The sequence below is a fragment of the Lolium perenne genome, chromosome 2 (genome assembly GCF_019359855.2).
Source record: "Lolium perenne isolate Kyuss_39 chromosome 2, Kyuss_2.0, whole genome shotgun sequence".
In the NCBI taxonomy this organism is placed as follows: Eukaryota; Viridiplantae; Streptophyta; class Magnoliopsida; order Poales; family Poaceae; genus Lolium; species Lolium perenne.
The window spans coordinates 151,329,728-151,345,784 of NC_067245.2; the positions used below are offsets into that span (position 1 = coordinate 151,329,728).

Here is a 16,057-nt window from a genome sequence, read left to right on the forward strand (position 1 = left end):
AACAGTAAACCACGAAGAAATTTGTGGATTGGAATAGCTAAACCACGGATGAGATGGTCAACAAAGGTTACCCGGTAGCCAATGCGCGGCGTGGGATAGCTCTCCTCACCGGGGAAGATCAGCGTTTTCTCCTGCTTCATAAACCCAAGCTTCTTGAGCAGGTTCATGTCCTGGTTGGAGATCCTAGATCTCTCCCACTCGGAGAACTGCAGGTCTTCTGTCGCCATGGGGGAGGTGTGCTTGGTGAGTCTTGACCGCGGCGGCATTCAATGGAACTGACTGCAATGAGGAAGCAGGCACAGGCGCATAAGCGTTTTGTGGGAATGGAGGATTTTTGGAGAGAGATAGAACAGAGGTGCGGCGCAGCGAAGGGGAGAACGGAGGAAGAAGAAGGCCTTTTATAGCAAACCTGTGAATCGACACACCATTGGATGCAGCAGTAATGGGCTTGATACTTGACACATGGTTCAGGGGGTAAAAATGTATTTTTACTATGATGGAACTGGACAGGCGCTAGAGCGCGCGTGCCAGGAAAAGCGGAGGACGTGTGTCCCCCACTTGCATAACGTGTCAAAATGCTGCAGATTTTAGGTCCACAGGTCAGTGACGGATAGAACTCGCGTTTTCCCGATACAGAGGTTGTGGCTATCGTCATCAATGGTGTCACTTTAACAAATGAAAACGTCGGCTGCGATGTTATGAAGATTGATGACAGTGAAGAAGTAATGGAAAACTTCGGGCGGCACAATAAAGAAAAACTGAGAGCCTATGATCAAATACAATCATTTGTTCATATGCTCGGGGGCTACTCCCATCAGGAGCGCTGGTCACGCACTAGATAAAGATAGAAGAACTCGACAAGATGACAATATAGCGACAAAAGATGTTGAAATGATGAGCCTACAACCAAGTACAAGTCCTTGGCTGTAGCCTCGGGGGCTACTCCCATCGGGAACGCTGTTCGCATGCCTGATGAAATTATAAAAAGTGCGATGAGCATATTTTGAGTTATCAAAGTAACTCTTCATATATTCCCATCGGGAGGGCAATATAAAAATATATAAGTCATCCGATGACTGGATTAAATGTGTTATTCCAATGGCCGAAAAAGCACGTGCCTCAGTCGCAAATTAATCTTTGAATGCCGCAATACTTTGTGAAGGTAAGTCACCGGGATCCGTCCTATGCGGCGTGGCACCGCCTCTGAAGGCGCTTTGCTACTTTTTCCGTGTCAACAGATGCGAAGAAAAATCCTAACGGACGCGTTAGGTACCCGATAAAACATAACTGGAATTCGACATCTGGTAAGACCTTAAGCGGCGCATGTCGAATTACACCAGTATACCGAGATCATGTCCAGGGACATGGTCTTGAAGTAGGTTTTGGTGGATTGCCACAAGAGTAGTTAACTAGTACCTGACCCATCAGATAACTAGCCCCAATTACCGTTATCCCTGCACAATATATGGTTGATTTACCAAAAACATATGTTAACTCAAAGAAGTTGTATTGTAATTATAAAGTTGAGATTTTTCCTGATTCTTCGATTCAAGCAAAATCTCAGGGGCTACTGACATAGGCATCCCCAATGGGCCTGCCGAAGATGATACCCGGGGTTTTACTGAAGGCCCACGACCCGAAGATCATAAAGCCCGGAAGCCCAGTTAGAAGAGAGTTTGGAAAGAGAGAATTGTATTAGGAATATTGACTTGTAACTACTACGGGACAGACTCAGTTTGTCTCCCGAACTCTGTAACTTGTGTATCACGAAACCCTTGGCTCCGGCTCCTATATAAGGGGGAGTCGAGGGACGAAGAGAGGATCGAATCTATTGTTAACGCAACCCTAGCTTTTAGCAGTCGAGTACTTTTTCCGGCTGAAACCCTCGAGATCTACTTGCCCTCTACTTCCAACTAAACCCTAGTCTACAATCTGTAGGCATTGACAAGTTAATACCTTGTCAGTGGTGGTTTCTCAAGTTGTGTGAGCCTGCTTCTGGTGAAAGGAGGTTGCTGGTAAGCATGCCCCGAAGGTGTTTGTTGTTTTTGCTGGGTGAAGGTGAGAGTGCAGATGGGTGAGACCAAAGGCCTTGCGGAGGCTCTCGAGTAGATCACGCTGTTTCTCCCAAAAGGGAGTGGATCTCAGGCCATTGTTCCTCGACAAGAAGCGGTTTAGAAGATTGACCTGTCTCCCACAGATATCAAGCTAGAGGGTGTTACCAACTATCTGAGTTGGTCTCGGAGGGCAATGTTGGTTGTGGATCAGAAATATCTTGATGGGTACTTATTGGGGACTGTCAAAGAACCAGGAGACAAGACTAGTGATGAGGGAAAGAAGTGGAAAACCGTCAAGTCTCCGCTTATTGGGTGGTTGTTGAACTCGGTGGTGCCCTCCATTGGGCGTTCAATTGAGGGGTTGTCCACAACTGCTGAAATATGGAAGACCTTGTCCATCCAGTACTCTGGTAAGGGCAATGTCATGCTCATTGTTTATTGTGTCTACGTGTAGAGTATCACAAGAGGTTCACACATAGCTTAGATAGCAAAAATGTAGTTAGCACCCCTCATGACTAGTTGCTAGTGCTAAACTAAAATTGACTACTCTAGATGGGAACTTGTGAATCAAATGACTTTGAAAACCTTGGAATGATGAGTAATTCTATTGAAAGTGTTGAAGGTGAATATGACTTTTAAATGACATGGTGAATTTGATAAAAACTGATGGTTTGGTTCGGATGCGATACCATTCCAATTTTAGAGTACCCCCACAATACCTGAATATGGGTAAGGCTTTAGCTGGAAATTTATGTATCTTAGTATGGGTTACCTTTGAACAAGCATCATAGAGGTTATGCTGAGGCTGCCTCTGTTGAAAGTAAAATGACGTGAAAAGAGTTGAATGTCCTACCCAAGCCCTGTGCAGTTCCTAGGATGGCAGTTTGACATCACTAGGAGGCCAAGCTCATAGGGGAGGTGCCTATACTAGAGTATGTAAGTGAAAGGTTAATGGTTGATGATCCGCATACTGAGTTATGATGATTCAGGACTATCCCTGACGGATGTAATCAAAAGTTGTGGCAGAAGAGTACGACCTCTGCAGAGTGTTAAACTATTCGTATAGACGCGTCCGCGGTCATGGACAGTTGGATGGCCATATTGTTCCGTTATCAGATCTCTTCTAAAAATGAATGGTGACTTGAAATGTGACTTGGACTTGAATCACAACAGAGTGGTGGGAACGACACTAATGTTCCCACTTGAGTAAGTATAGGGAAATAAAGAGTCTTGATTAGTAAGTGTTAATGAAATAAAACTGGCTTTATGCAAATGAACCATGCTTAGAGTTGCTAGTACTTATGTTAGTATAGTTTGTGAATACTTTAAAGTACTCATGGCTGTGTTCCTGGCTTTTCAAATGGCCAGATTATGAAGAGGAGAACCAGTACCCAGATGGTGGACAACAGGATGTCTATGATAACTAGGACTACCACCTGACGTCAAGCGTTGCCTGTGGAACAGATAGATCGCTACCACGTTTCTTTCGCTGTGTGTTTTGTAATTGATCCTTAGATCAACTGTTGTTGTAAGACTTGGATCATGAGATCCTTTGTTGTAACACTATTATGGTTTGTAATGAATGATGTTCTGTGATATCAACTGTTATGTCTCGGAAAAAACAATCTTCCTGGGATTGCGATGTATGACATAATAGGCATCTGGACTTAAAAATCCGGGTGTTGACAGATCTTGATGGGTACTTATTGGGGACTGTCAAAGAACCAGGAGACAAGACTAGTGCTGAGGGAAAGAAGTGAAAAACTGTCAACTCTCTGCTTATTGGGTGGTTGTTGAACTCGGTGGTGCCCTCCATTGGGCGTTCCATGGAGGGGTTGTCCACAGCTGCTGAAATATGGAAGACCTTGTCCATCCAGTACTCTGGTAAGGGCAATGTCATGCTCATTGCTCATATTGATGGGAATATTCGCCATCTCCACCAGGGAGTCATGATAGTGATGGCATATGTGGCAGAGCTGCAAGCCTTATGGGCTGATTAGGATAACTGTGACCCTCTCGAACTCTAGGATGCAGCCTCCATCGAGTCAGGGCACAAGTGGATAGCACACATGCATGTTCTCTAGTTTTTGGAGGGGCTAAGTAAGTGCTTTGATGGAAGAAAGGCATCTCTGCTTCACCACACCTCCTTGCCCACTCTTGACGAGGCCATTGCAGTAATGGCTCAAGAGGAGGTATGGCTCTCTCTAGAACCAGCAGATGAGAAAGTTGTGTCAGCTCCAACGTTTGCCATGACCGAGCATAGAGAGTGGAAAGATACTAGGGACTGTTTCATTTGTGGGCAGACGGATCACCTGAAGTGGTACTTCCCAACTCGTGGTAGAGGCGGGGGATATGAAAGAGGGGGAAGTAGCAGGATGGCAGGAAGTAGATGTAGGGATTCGTAGCATAGAAAACAAAAAATTCTACCGCAAGAACGAATAACAAGTGAAGATCTAATCTAGTAGATGGTAGCAACGAGGTGAAGATCAACAAACCCTCAAAGATCGCTAAGCGTTAACGAGATAAATCTCGTGGTGGATGTAGTCGATCACTTGCCGCTTTCAAAAGCGCGTAGAAGATCTTGACGGTGCCACAATCGGGCAGCACCTCCGCACTCGGTCACATGTACAATGTTGATGATGTCGTTCTTCTCCCCATTCCAGTGGGCAGCAGATGTAGTAGATTCTCCTCGGAATCCCGCCAGCACGACCGTGTGGTGATGGTGGTGGTGGAGATCTCCGGCAGCGCTTCGCCGTAAGCACCGCATGAGAGGATAAAGGAGGGGAGTGGCTAGGGTTTGGGAGAGGGGGCACTTGGGTGCCGGCCTTGGGTGCCCTTTGGTGGTGTGGCTCAAGAGGTGGCCAGCCCTCTCCCTCTCCCTCTCTTTATATAGGTGGACCCCCCTAGGGTTTGCCCAAAATTTGAATAAGAGTCCAACTCAAAACCTTCCATATGGGTGAAACCTAGGGGAAGTGGGACTCCTTCCTTTCCTTCTCCCTTGGCCGGCCACCATGGACTCCACCTCCCCTCTTGGTTGGCTAGTTAGGGTTGGTGGAGTCCATCCGGGACTCCACCTTCCATAGTGATTTCTTCTGGAAGGTTCTAAAATATTCTAGCTCCTTCCATAAATGCACCGGATCATTTTAAAACTTGGAAAGTGACTCCCTATATATGAATCTTATTATCCAGACCATTCCGGAACTCCTCGTGATGTCCTGGATCCCATCCGAGACTCCGAACAACATTCGAACATCATTCCATATTCCATATCTACTTAAAATGACATCAAACTTTAAGTGTGTCACCCTACGGTTCGAGAACTATGTGGACATGATCGATACTCCTCTCCGATCAATAACTAATAGCGGGACTTGGATATGCATAATAGGTCCCACATATTCAACGATGACTTCATGATCGAAAGAACCATTCACATAAAATAACAATTCCCTTTGTCTCGCGATATTTTACTTATCCGAAGTTTGATCGTCGGTATCTCCATACCTAGTTCAACCTCGTTACCGATAAGTACTCTTTACTCGTACCATGATATGATATCCCTTGTGAATTAGTCACATGCTTGCAAGCTAATTAGCTATCATTCCACCGAGAGTGCCCAGAGTATATTTATCTGTCATTAGGGTGGACAAATACCACTATTGATACAAGTGCCTCAACCCTATACTTTCTGAACACTTAATGTCACCTTTATAACAACCCATTTACGCAGTAGTGTTTGGTGTAATCAAATCACCCATCTGGTGTAATCAAAGCATCCACCTAGGGGTTGGTTATTCCACCGCCACTACGGGGCGGAGAACCAGATAGAAAGAAAAGCTCTCCGGCAGGCAGAATTCTGCCGGGGAAATTCCCTCCCGGAGGGGGAAATCGTCGCCATCGTCACCGCCATCGAGCTGGACTTCATCGGGGTCATCATCGCCATTATCTCCACCACCAGCACCATCATCACCGCCGTCTCCACGCCATCCCGCTGTAACATCTTGGGTTTGATACTTATCTAGTTCATATGGGAAACTTGCCCGGTGTTAATTACTCCTTGTAGTTGATGCTATTGAGTGAAACCATTGAATTAAGGTTTATGTCCAGATTGTCATACATCATTATATCACCTCTAATTATGATCCATATGATCTCTCTTGAGAAGTTCGTCTAGTTCTTGAGGACATGGGAGAAGTCATGATGTTAGTAGTGGAACTGTGTTGAGTAATGCAATGATTTGGTATTTAAGGTGTGGTGCTATTCTTCTACTGGTGTCATGTGAACGTCGACTACATGATGCTTCAACTTTATGGACCTAGGGGAATGCATCGTGTATTTGGCTACAAATTGTGGGGTTGCGGGAGCGATAGAAACCCAAACCCCCGTTAGAAAACCGGTGCACGGGGGTGTGTAGGATCTCGAAGTTTAAGGTTGTGGTTAAATTTATCTTAATTACTTTCGTGTAGTTGCGGATGCTTGCAAGAGGTTATAGGTTCGCCCACACAACACTTACCAAACTATTGAAGATTATTCAGCTATGTGAAGCGAAAGCACTTGACGAAATTTCCGTGTGTCCTCAAGAACATTTGGTCATCATAAGTAAAACAACCGGCTTGTACTTTGCTCTAAAAAAGATTGGGCCACTCGTTGTAATTATTACTACTGCATTTTATTTACTCGTACTTTATTTATCTGCAATACCAAATACCCCTACAAACTTGTTTGCTAGTGTTTACAGTGAATCCTCGATCAAAACTGCTCGTCAACACCTTCTGATCCTCGTTGGGTTTGACACTCTTATTTATCGAAAGTACTACGATACACCCCTATGCTTGTGTGTCATCAGGGGACCCTTAATTACCACAACTAGCGTAGCATGCGAATTGGAAAGGTAAAGGCCATGAGAGATGTCAAAATTGTGCTTCAAGGAAACATCCATATGAGGAACCTTGCCTCACATAGATATATATAAAAGACAAAATCAATATTCCTAATCAACATACCTAATCTAGTGGTGGATCCTCAACTCCCCAATGATGCTCTACCCTTATTGAATTTCATTTAATTTACTACCATTGAAACGTTGCCAACGTAACTATAATTTTTGATGCTCCATGCTTGTTTTACACCAATTTCTATATATTCTGTTTACACTTCGTTGCAGTTTTATGCATTTTCTGGAACTAACCTATTGACAAGATGCCACAGTGCCAGTACCTTGTTTTCTGTTATTTTGTATTTTCAGAAAATTTGTACAGGAAATATTCTCAGAATTGGACAAAACAAAAGCCAAAGTTCTTATTTTACTGTAACAAAGACGGAGTCCATAGGGCAGACGAAGATGTGCCAGGAGGGGGCCACGCCATGCCTAGGTGCAGGCCACCCCCTGGTCGCGTCTAGGGGTGGTGTGGGCCCCTCGGGCGCCCACCGACCTCGCCCTTCGTCTTATAAATACATCTGATCGGGAAAAACCTAAAAACCGGAGCCTCCATCCACGAAAAGTTCCGTCGCGGCCGCCATTGCCGACCCTAGCTCGGGAAGGTTCTGAAGCTCTTCCTGGCACCCTGTCGGAGAGGGAGATCATCACTGGAGGCCTCTACATCGCCATGTCCGCCTCTGAAGTGATGTGTGAGTAGTCCATCTCTGGACTACGGGTCCATAGCAGTAGCTAGATGATTGTCTTCTCCAATTTATGCTTCATGTTTAGATCTTGTGAGCTGTCTATCATGATCAAGATCATCTTTATGTAATGCTACATGTTGTGTTTGCTGGGATCCGATGAATATTGAATACTATGGTTGAGATTGATTATATACTTGTCATATGTTATTTGTGATCTTGCATGCACTACTAGAAAACAACTTATCAGTGGCGCACCTATTTTGCTTAGCAGTGCGCCACTACTATCACACCACTGTTAACTGTTAGCAGTGTCGCTCTACCTGGTGCACCACTAGTAACCCATTTACTAGTGGCGCACCACTATTAGCACTTAGGTGCGCCACCACTATACCATTTGGGTGCGCCATTATTATACCATAAGATGCGCCACTGCTTGTTGCATAAATAAATAAATAAATAAATAAAACACCACATGGGTGGGTCTGGGTGTGTGGCTGACGACGGATCTCGGTGGATCTGAATTGACCGCTTATGAAAGCTACTTTATTCTATTAAATATCAGAGTTACTACAGGACACAAACGAAAAGGTGCAACCAAAGTTTCTAAAATTTGCAGCTAGGACCCTAAGAAAAATACAAAAAAACAATCACATCCAGCCGTTGTGCTCGATTTGGTCGATGCCGACGAAGTCCGGCATTTGCGCTGCAACTTGACGAAGTGGTCGGCGCCCCATTTGATGGCCTGGAGCGCGAGCTTTCCGACGGTCGCGATGTTGGCGCTATCACTGCTTGGAGGAGAGGAGTCGGCCGCCAGGGGAGAAGCTGGAGGAGCGAGCCGTTGTGCGGCAGATGGCAGAGCAGCGCGGACCACATTCAGATGCACGCAGTCGCCCTAGGGCACGGGAGGCCCATCACGCGAGGCAGCATCGGCCGCACATGGAAGGAGAGTACGACCTGGAGGGCGCTCAGGCCGACTGTTTCAGAGAGATGCAGCAGTGGGGGTGGAGGAGTGCGCTACCGGTGTGCATGAGCCAGGCGCGGTAGAGGAGCGCAGGGCCCGTGGCCACTGGAGGTGGTGAGGAGCATGGGAGTAGGAGCGGTGGAGCTGCGGAGGCAGCAGGAGATGGAGGGGCCGGCCAGGGCGCTGCCGCAAGTTAATATGCAGAGGGGTGGCGCCGGAGCTTCGGCGGACGGTGGCGAGCTCGGGGAGGTCCAGTAGGCAGCAGAGCCGGTAGATGGGGATAGCAGGGGCGATTCGGGAAAGAGAACATGGAGGTGGGGAGGGGAAAGTGGGAGACGGGGAGAGCGAATGGGGCGGCTATCGGTGGATGGAGCGGACCAGCCGACAAAGTACTCTGCGGGTTTGTGTTTCTTCGTGTGTTGTTGGGGCCCTTGGATGGGTGGGTGTGGATGGTCGAGGTCGGGTGATACGCGGATCACGGTAGGTGGGCTCTATAGGCTGTTGCTGGCCTTGTCAGATATTCGAGCTAGCTACTGCTTTTGAATAGCAGTGGTGCACCAGACACACACACATATAGGTGCGCCACTGCTACGTTAGATAGCAATGGAGCACCTCTAAGAGGTGCGCCACTGCTAAGTTTGGAGGAGGGGTGGGATCTGGTAGAACTTTAGTAATGGCGCACCTCAAAAGCAGTGCGCCACTGCTATATTTGTATCAGTGGAGCACCACTTTTTGGTGCACCACTGCTAACTAGCAGTAGCACACCAAAATAGATGTGCACCACTGACACCATTATTACGGCTGGGCCTTTTCCTAGTAGTGATGCTCTCCGTTGCTAGTAGATGCTCTGGCAAAGTATATGCTTGTGACTCCAAGAGGGAGTATTTATGCTCGATAACGGGTTCATGCCTCTAGTAATCTAGGAGAGTGACAATAACTTCTAAGATTGTATATGCGCTGTTGCTACTAGGAAGAAAACAACAATGCTTTGTCTAAGGATAATCTTATTGTTTACTTTACACACTTTGCTTAATGCAATAATCAGTTGCTTGCAACTTAATACTGAAAGGGGTGCGGATGCTAACAGGGAAGGTGGATTATTAGTCATAGACGCAGTTGGATTACAGTATATGTATCATGTTGTAATGCCCAAATGAATCTCATACTAATCATCTTGTCATGTATGGTCTTTATTTTTTCAATTGCCCAGCTGTAATTTGTTCACCCAACATGTTATTTATATTTATGGAGAGACAACTCTAGTGAACTGTTGACCCCGGTCCTTTCTTTTACACTGATAAAACATCTACTGCAAACACCTGTTATGTTTACTTACTACAAACATTGTTCACTTTATTTCATTGCAAACATACATCTTTTTCCACACTATATGGTTAATCCTTTGTTTTCTGCAAAATCGGTTGACAACCTCACTGTAAGTTGGGGCAAAGTATTTTGGTTGTGTTGTGTGCAGGTTCCACGTTGTTTCTGACGCTGGTAGAGCGCCCTGCCAAAAGTCAGGCAGCAACACCTTCAGAAGTTATTTCTTTCTCCTACTGGTCGATTAAACCTTGGTTTCTCACCGAGGGAAAACTTTCTACTGTGCTCATCATACCTTCCTCTTAGGGTTCAACAATGGTGTGCTCTTCACTCATCAAGCTAATTTTCTGGCGCCGTCGCCGGGGAGTAATCAAGACACTCCATCAACCCATCAACCGCCATCAAAGTAATTTTCTGGCGCCGGGAGAAAAAGGATTTCTTCAAGGGGAGTCTCTCATCTCCAATCTCTTTAGTTTGTTATTCTTTTCTTAGTGTATTTTACTATCTTGTTTGCTTCTTTATATCAAAAACAAAAAAATTAGTTTCTATTATAGCTTTTATTTCTGTTGCTCTGTTTTAATCTTGCTAAAATGGGTACTCATGACAACACTAAGTTGTGTGACTTTACTAGCACAAACAACAATGATTTTATTTGTACACCTATTTCTCCACCTGCTACTGAAGCAGCTTTCTATGAAACTAAACCTTCTTTGTAAAATCTTGTTATGAAAGAACAATTTTCTGGTACTAGTATTGATGATGTTGCTTCTCACCTTAATAATTTTGTTGAAATTTGTGAGATGCAAAAATATAAGGATGTAGATGGTGACATTATAAAACTGAAATTGTTTCCTTTCTCTTTGATAGGGAGAGCTAAATATTGGTTGCCATCTTTGCCTAGAAATTGTATTGATTCTTGGGTTAAATGCAAATATGCTTTCATTGGAAAATATTATCCTCCTGCTAAGATTATATCCTTGAGAAGTGACATAATGAAATGTAGACAATTTGATAAGGAACATGTTGCTCAAGCTTGGGAAAGAATAAAATCTTTGTTAAATAATTGGCCCACTCATGGACTGCCTACTTGGATGATCATCCAAACTTTTTATGCATGACTAAATTTTTATTCAAAAAATCTTCTGGATTCAGCTGCTGGAGGTACCTTTATGTCCATTACTTTGGGGGCTGCAACAAAACTCCTTGATGATATGATGATAAATTATTCTGAATGGCACACAGAGAGAGCTCCACAAGGTAAGAAGGTAAATTCTATTGAAGAAACCTCCTCCTTCAGTGATAAGATTGATACCATTATGTCTATGCTTGTTAATGGTAAAGCTCATGTTGATCCGAATAATATTCCTTTAGCTTCTTTGGTTGCTCAAGAAGAGCATGTTGATGTGAACTTCATTAAAAGCAATAATTTTAACAACAATGCTTATAGGAGTAACTTTAGTAGTAACAATTATATGCCATATGCTTCTAATATTTGCAATGGTTATTATGGTAGATCTAGAATGCCTAGTGAGGAAAAGATTTTAGAATTTGAAAAGGCCACTAAGAACTTTATGCAAATGCAATATGAGCATAATAAAGTATTCAGAAAAACCATGGAAGAATAATCTGCTATGTTGAAAAATATTAGTTATGAACTTGAGAATTTAAATAGGGAAATTTATGGTTTGTAAGTCAAAATATCCAATGCTAAAACTTGTATTTCATCCTTGTCTGAAGCACAAACTTCTTTGATTAATAAAATGGCTGCTAAACCTGTAATTATGGATGAAAACCCCTTTGCTACTACAAATGCCATTCAAGTTAGAATTGATGATAATGTTAGGATGTTGGCGGAATTACATGCTAGGTGGAAAGAGAGGATGAAATTGCTAGAAATAAAAATATGACTAAAGTTTGTACCATTACCACCACTAGGAATGCTGAAGTATCAAATGCTAGCAAACCTCCTACTATTAATGGTAAAATAGTTGGTGCAGGAAAAGGCCCCACTCCTTCTACAAAATTTCCTAGAACCACTGAAATTGTCTTTGATAATTAAGAGTGCTAATTTTTTTGAAGTATGGCAGACAATAGACCTTTTACCTTTGATAAAAAATGAAATTGATTTTGATGATTGCAATATCTCTGAAGTAATTAAGTTCTTACAAAAGCTTGCTAGAAGTCCTAATGCTAGTGCTATAAATATGGCTTTTACAAAGCATATTACAAATGCTCTCATGTGAATGAGAGAAGAAAAATTAAAACGTGAAGCTTCTATTCCTAGGAAGTTAGAAGATGATTCGGAGCCCATCATTACTACGAAATTAGATGACTTTGACTGCAATGCTTTATGTGATCTTGGTGCGAGCATTTCTGTTATGCCTAGAAAAATTTATGATATGGTTGATTTGCCACCGTTGGAACAATGTTATTTGGATGTTCATCTTGATGATATTGCTAAAAAGAAACCTTTGTGAGAGTTAATAATGTTCTTATTATGGTTAATAATAACTTTTCCCCATTGACTTTGTTGTTTTGGATATTGAGTGCAATGCTTCTTGTCCTATTATTTTGGGAAGACCTTTTCTTAGAAATGTTGGTGCTGCTATTGATATGATATATGGGGTCATTAAATATAAATTCCCACTCAAGAAAGGTATGGAACACTTCCCTAGAAAGTCATCTTGTTATTCTATTATTAGGACAAGTTATGATGTTGATGCTTCTTTACTTGAAAATACTTGATGCAAGCTCTTTCTCTGCGCCTAGCTGAAAGGCGTTAAAGATAAGCACTCTTGGGAGATAACCCATGTTTTATTTTTGTATTTTTTCTTTTGTTGAGTATTGGAAGTTATTACCACTGTAATAACCTCTCCTTAATTATTTTTATTTCGTCCAAGAATAGCCTCTAATAGGAAGAAAGTAAGATTTGGGGAAGTTGCTGTCCTGAAACAGATTTTGTGTTGTCAGCAAAATTTTTGTATTCCCAGCCAGAACGTAATTTTCAGCTGCCAATTTTTGAGAATATGCCCCAGGTTATTATCTAACTTACGTTAGTTGAGCACTTTTCAATTTGAGCAACATAAGATTTTCGGAAAAATTGATCTTTACCTCTTGTTCTATTTTGATAGATTTCTTCCACTATTTGCATTTGCCTCTTAATCTTTTTATTTTTGATTTCTTTTCGGAGAAAGAGCTTTTTGGAGAAGTTTCTACAGGTTCTAATGTTTTAATGGATATTTGACTTATGTTAGAACTGAATCAAAGTGGATTTGTTATTTTGATTGCACTAATGTTGCTAATGAAAATTGTCTGAAGTTTTGTATGAAGTTTTCAAGTGTAGGAAGAGAAGAATGATGTAATGAGATGAAGGATGAACAAAAGCTAAATCTTGGAGATGTTCATGTCACCCCAAGAAATGTCCAAGAGGTACAACCTTCAAAGCTTTGGGATGCCTTGAGGCATCCCCTTCTTCATCAACAAAGTATCTGGTCATCTTTCAAGACTCTAATTTTTATTGCTTCATATGCTATGTGTTGTTCATGGAGCGTCTTTATTATTTTATCTTTATTTTGTTTTGTTTGCCGTAGTATATGGTTGGATCCCATCATATTTGTTTTGTAGAATGACACACTCCGTTTTAGTTGCATAGAACACTCTAGTTTTCACTCTTATTATTCTGCGAGTGTTCTCTTTTGCTAGTACTGTGTTTAGCTCTTGTTTTCCACTCGTATTTTGTTTAGAGCTTGTTAGTTTTATTTATTATGTATGATTTGCTCTCTGGTATTTATTAATTATTATCTATGATATTTGTTTCAAATAAATTGATTTGTGTTGGAGACGAGTAAAATGTTTCATGCTTACCGTGATGCAAAAGGAAGCTTGTTTGGACTGTGGCTTAGACTTTAGCATGTCATGTTGGATGTTATTTTAATCATATGCTTATTAGTTATTGTTGTAGCATGACTTTCAAATAGCTGAGAGTGCATAATGTGACATTGAAAGAATCATGTGTTGTTTTCATCATACGAAGCATACTATTGTGCTATTCTCCTTTGATGTTTTATTGGGTTGACTTGGAACATGCTTACATCATGTTATGACTACAAACCAGTCACCTAAAGCCTCTATGATCATTTAGTTTTTTGACTTGTAATATCACTTTTATGCTTTTATTAATAATGTTTTGTCGCTATGCATGATTATGGCCATTATTACTCTCTTAGTTGGTCGCTCCCAATCTTTTGCTAGCCTTCACCTGTACTGAGTATGAGCTCTACACGTGCATCCAACTACCAAAAAGCAAAGCTTGCCAATTGTGTCCACCATACCTACCTATATGTGGTATTTCACCGCCACTCCAAAGTGAATTGCTTGTGTGTTACCTTTAACCCTTCAAAACTTATTTCTTGTTTGGTGTTTTGTTTTAGCTCATGAGGAACTGTTGAATGATTTATCATCTCTTTCATGTTTATGTTGGCTTCGCACCTTGACTAGCATGTATAATGTGCTAGTCCTTAATACTTCAAAAAGAGCAGGCGCAGGTGCCCAACCCATTTAAATTGAACCAATAATCTAAATCTCCTAACACTATGTACTTGAGAAATCATGAAATTAGTTTGTTTAAACAAATGAAAGAGGAACTTTATTGTTCGCTCTATGGGAGCCGCTCCTGAAGCCATTAAACATGAAAGTATGATAGATCATTTGATGTCATTCGTTGACATAGACATACATACCTCCCAAAATATATTTTCAATAGCTCTATTGTATTCAAAATAAAAAAGCTCTAGCACATGAGTAATCTTGGTTCCCTATGCAGGGCCTTTCTTTTAATTTTATGTTGAGTCTTCATATTCTAATTTTATGCACCAATTAAGAGAGCATAGTTTTCATTCTGAGTATAATGTGCATAGTCCCAAAATTTATTATTGATTGATTCATGATTATGTTATTGCTTGTTCTCAATTTACTTGTATCTAGACACCCTTTGAACTTTAAAGGTGTCCTGTCATTTATGTTTTGCTACTTCATAAAGGACAAGCTGAGTACCACTTTGCTATGTTTTCTCTATGCTTAAAAACAAACAGTTGCTTTCAGTGCACTATTATTCATGATCTTTTGTTCGAGTTACTTCTCATGTTGTAAGATAGTTGCTAAGTTTTATTGTTAGAATTATATCTATCATGCCTATGTTTAGAGTACTTTGATCCCATCTTACAATGCTTTTAAAATAACTTGATCAAGATTGTGTTGGCTTCATGTCACCTCAAAAATTATTGAGCAGGAGTTAAGCTTGGGGATGCTGACGTATCTATAACTTTTGATGCTCCATGTCTTATTTTACACCAATTTTTATATGTTTTGTTTACACTTTGTTGCACTTTTATGCATTTTCTGGAACTAACCTATTGACAAGATGCCATAGTGCCAGTTCCCAGTTTTCTGTTGTTTTGTATTCCAGAAAAGTTGTACAAAAAATATTCTCGAAATTGGACGAAACAAAAGCCGAAGTTCCTATTTTACTGTAACAAAGACATGGTCTAGTGGGCAGATGAAGATGTGCCAGGAGGCGTCCACACCATGCGTAGACACGGGCCACCCTCTGCCCCCCTAGGGTGGTGTGGGCCCCTCGGCGCGCACTGACCACGCCCTTCCGCCTATAAATACATCTGATCGGGAAAAACCTAAATACCGGAGCCTCCATCCATGAAAAGTTCCATCGCGGCCGCCATCGCCGACCCTAGCTCGGGAGGGTTCTTAAAATCTTCCCGACACCCTGCCGGAGAGGGAGATCATCACCGGAGGCCTCTACATCGCCATGCCCGCCTCCGAAGTGATGCGTGAGTAGTTCATCTCTGGACTACGGGTCCATAGCAGTAGCTAGATGGGTTTCTTCTCCAATTTATGCTTCATGTTTAGATCTTGTGAGCTGTCTATCATGATCAAGATCATCTTTATGTAATGTTACATGTTGTGTTTGCTGGGATCCGATGAATATTGAATACTATGGTTGAGATTTATTATATACTTGTCATATGTTATTTGTGATCTTGCATGCTCTCCGTTGCTAGTAGATGCTCTGGCCAAGTATATGCTT

The 16,057-nt window shown here is 42.1% G+C and overlaps 1 pseudogene; it reads left to right on the forward strand.

Moving 5' to 3' along the window:
* The first annotated feature begins 225 nt into the window (after positions 1 to 225).
* Positions 226 to 4,459, forward strand: LOC139835625 (uncharacterized; annotated as a pseudogene).
* The last annotated feature ends 11,598 nt before the right edge of the window (positions 4,460 to 16,057 follow it).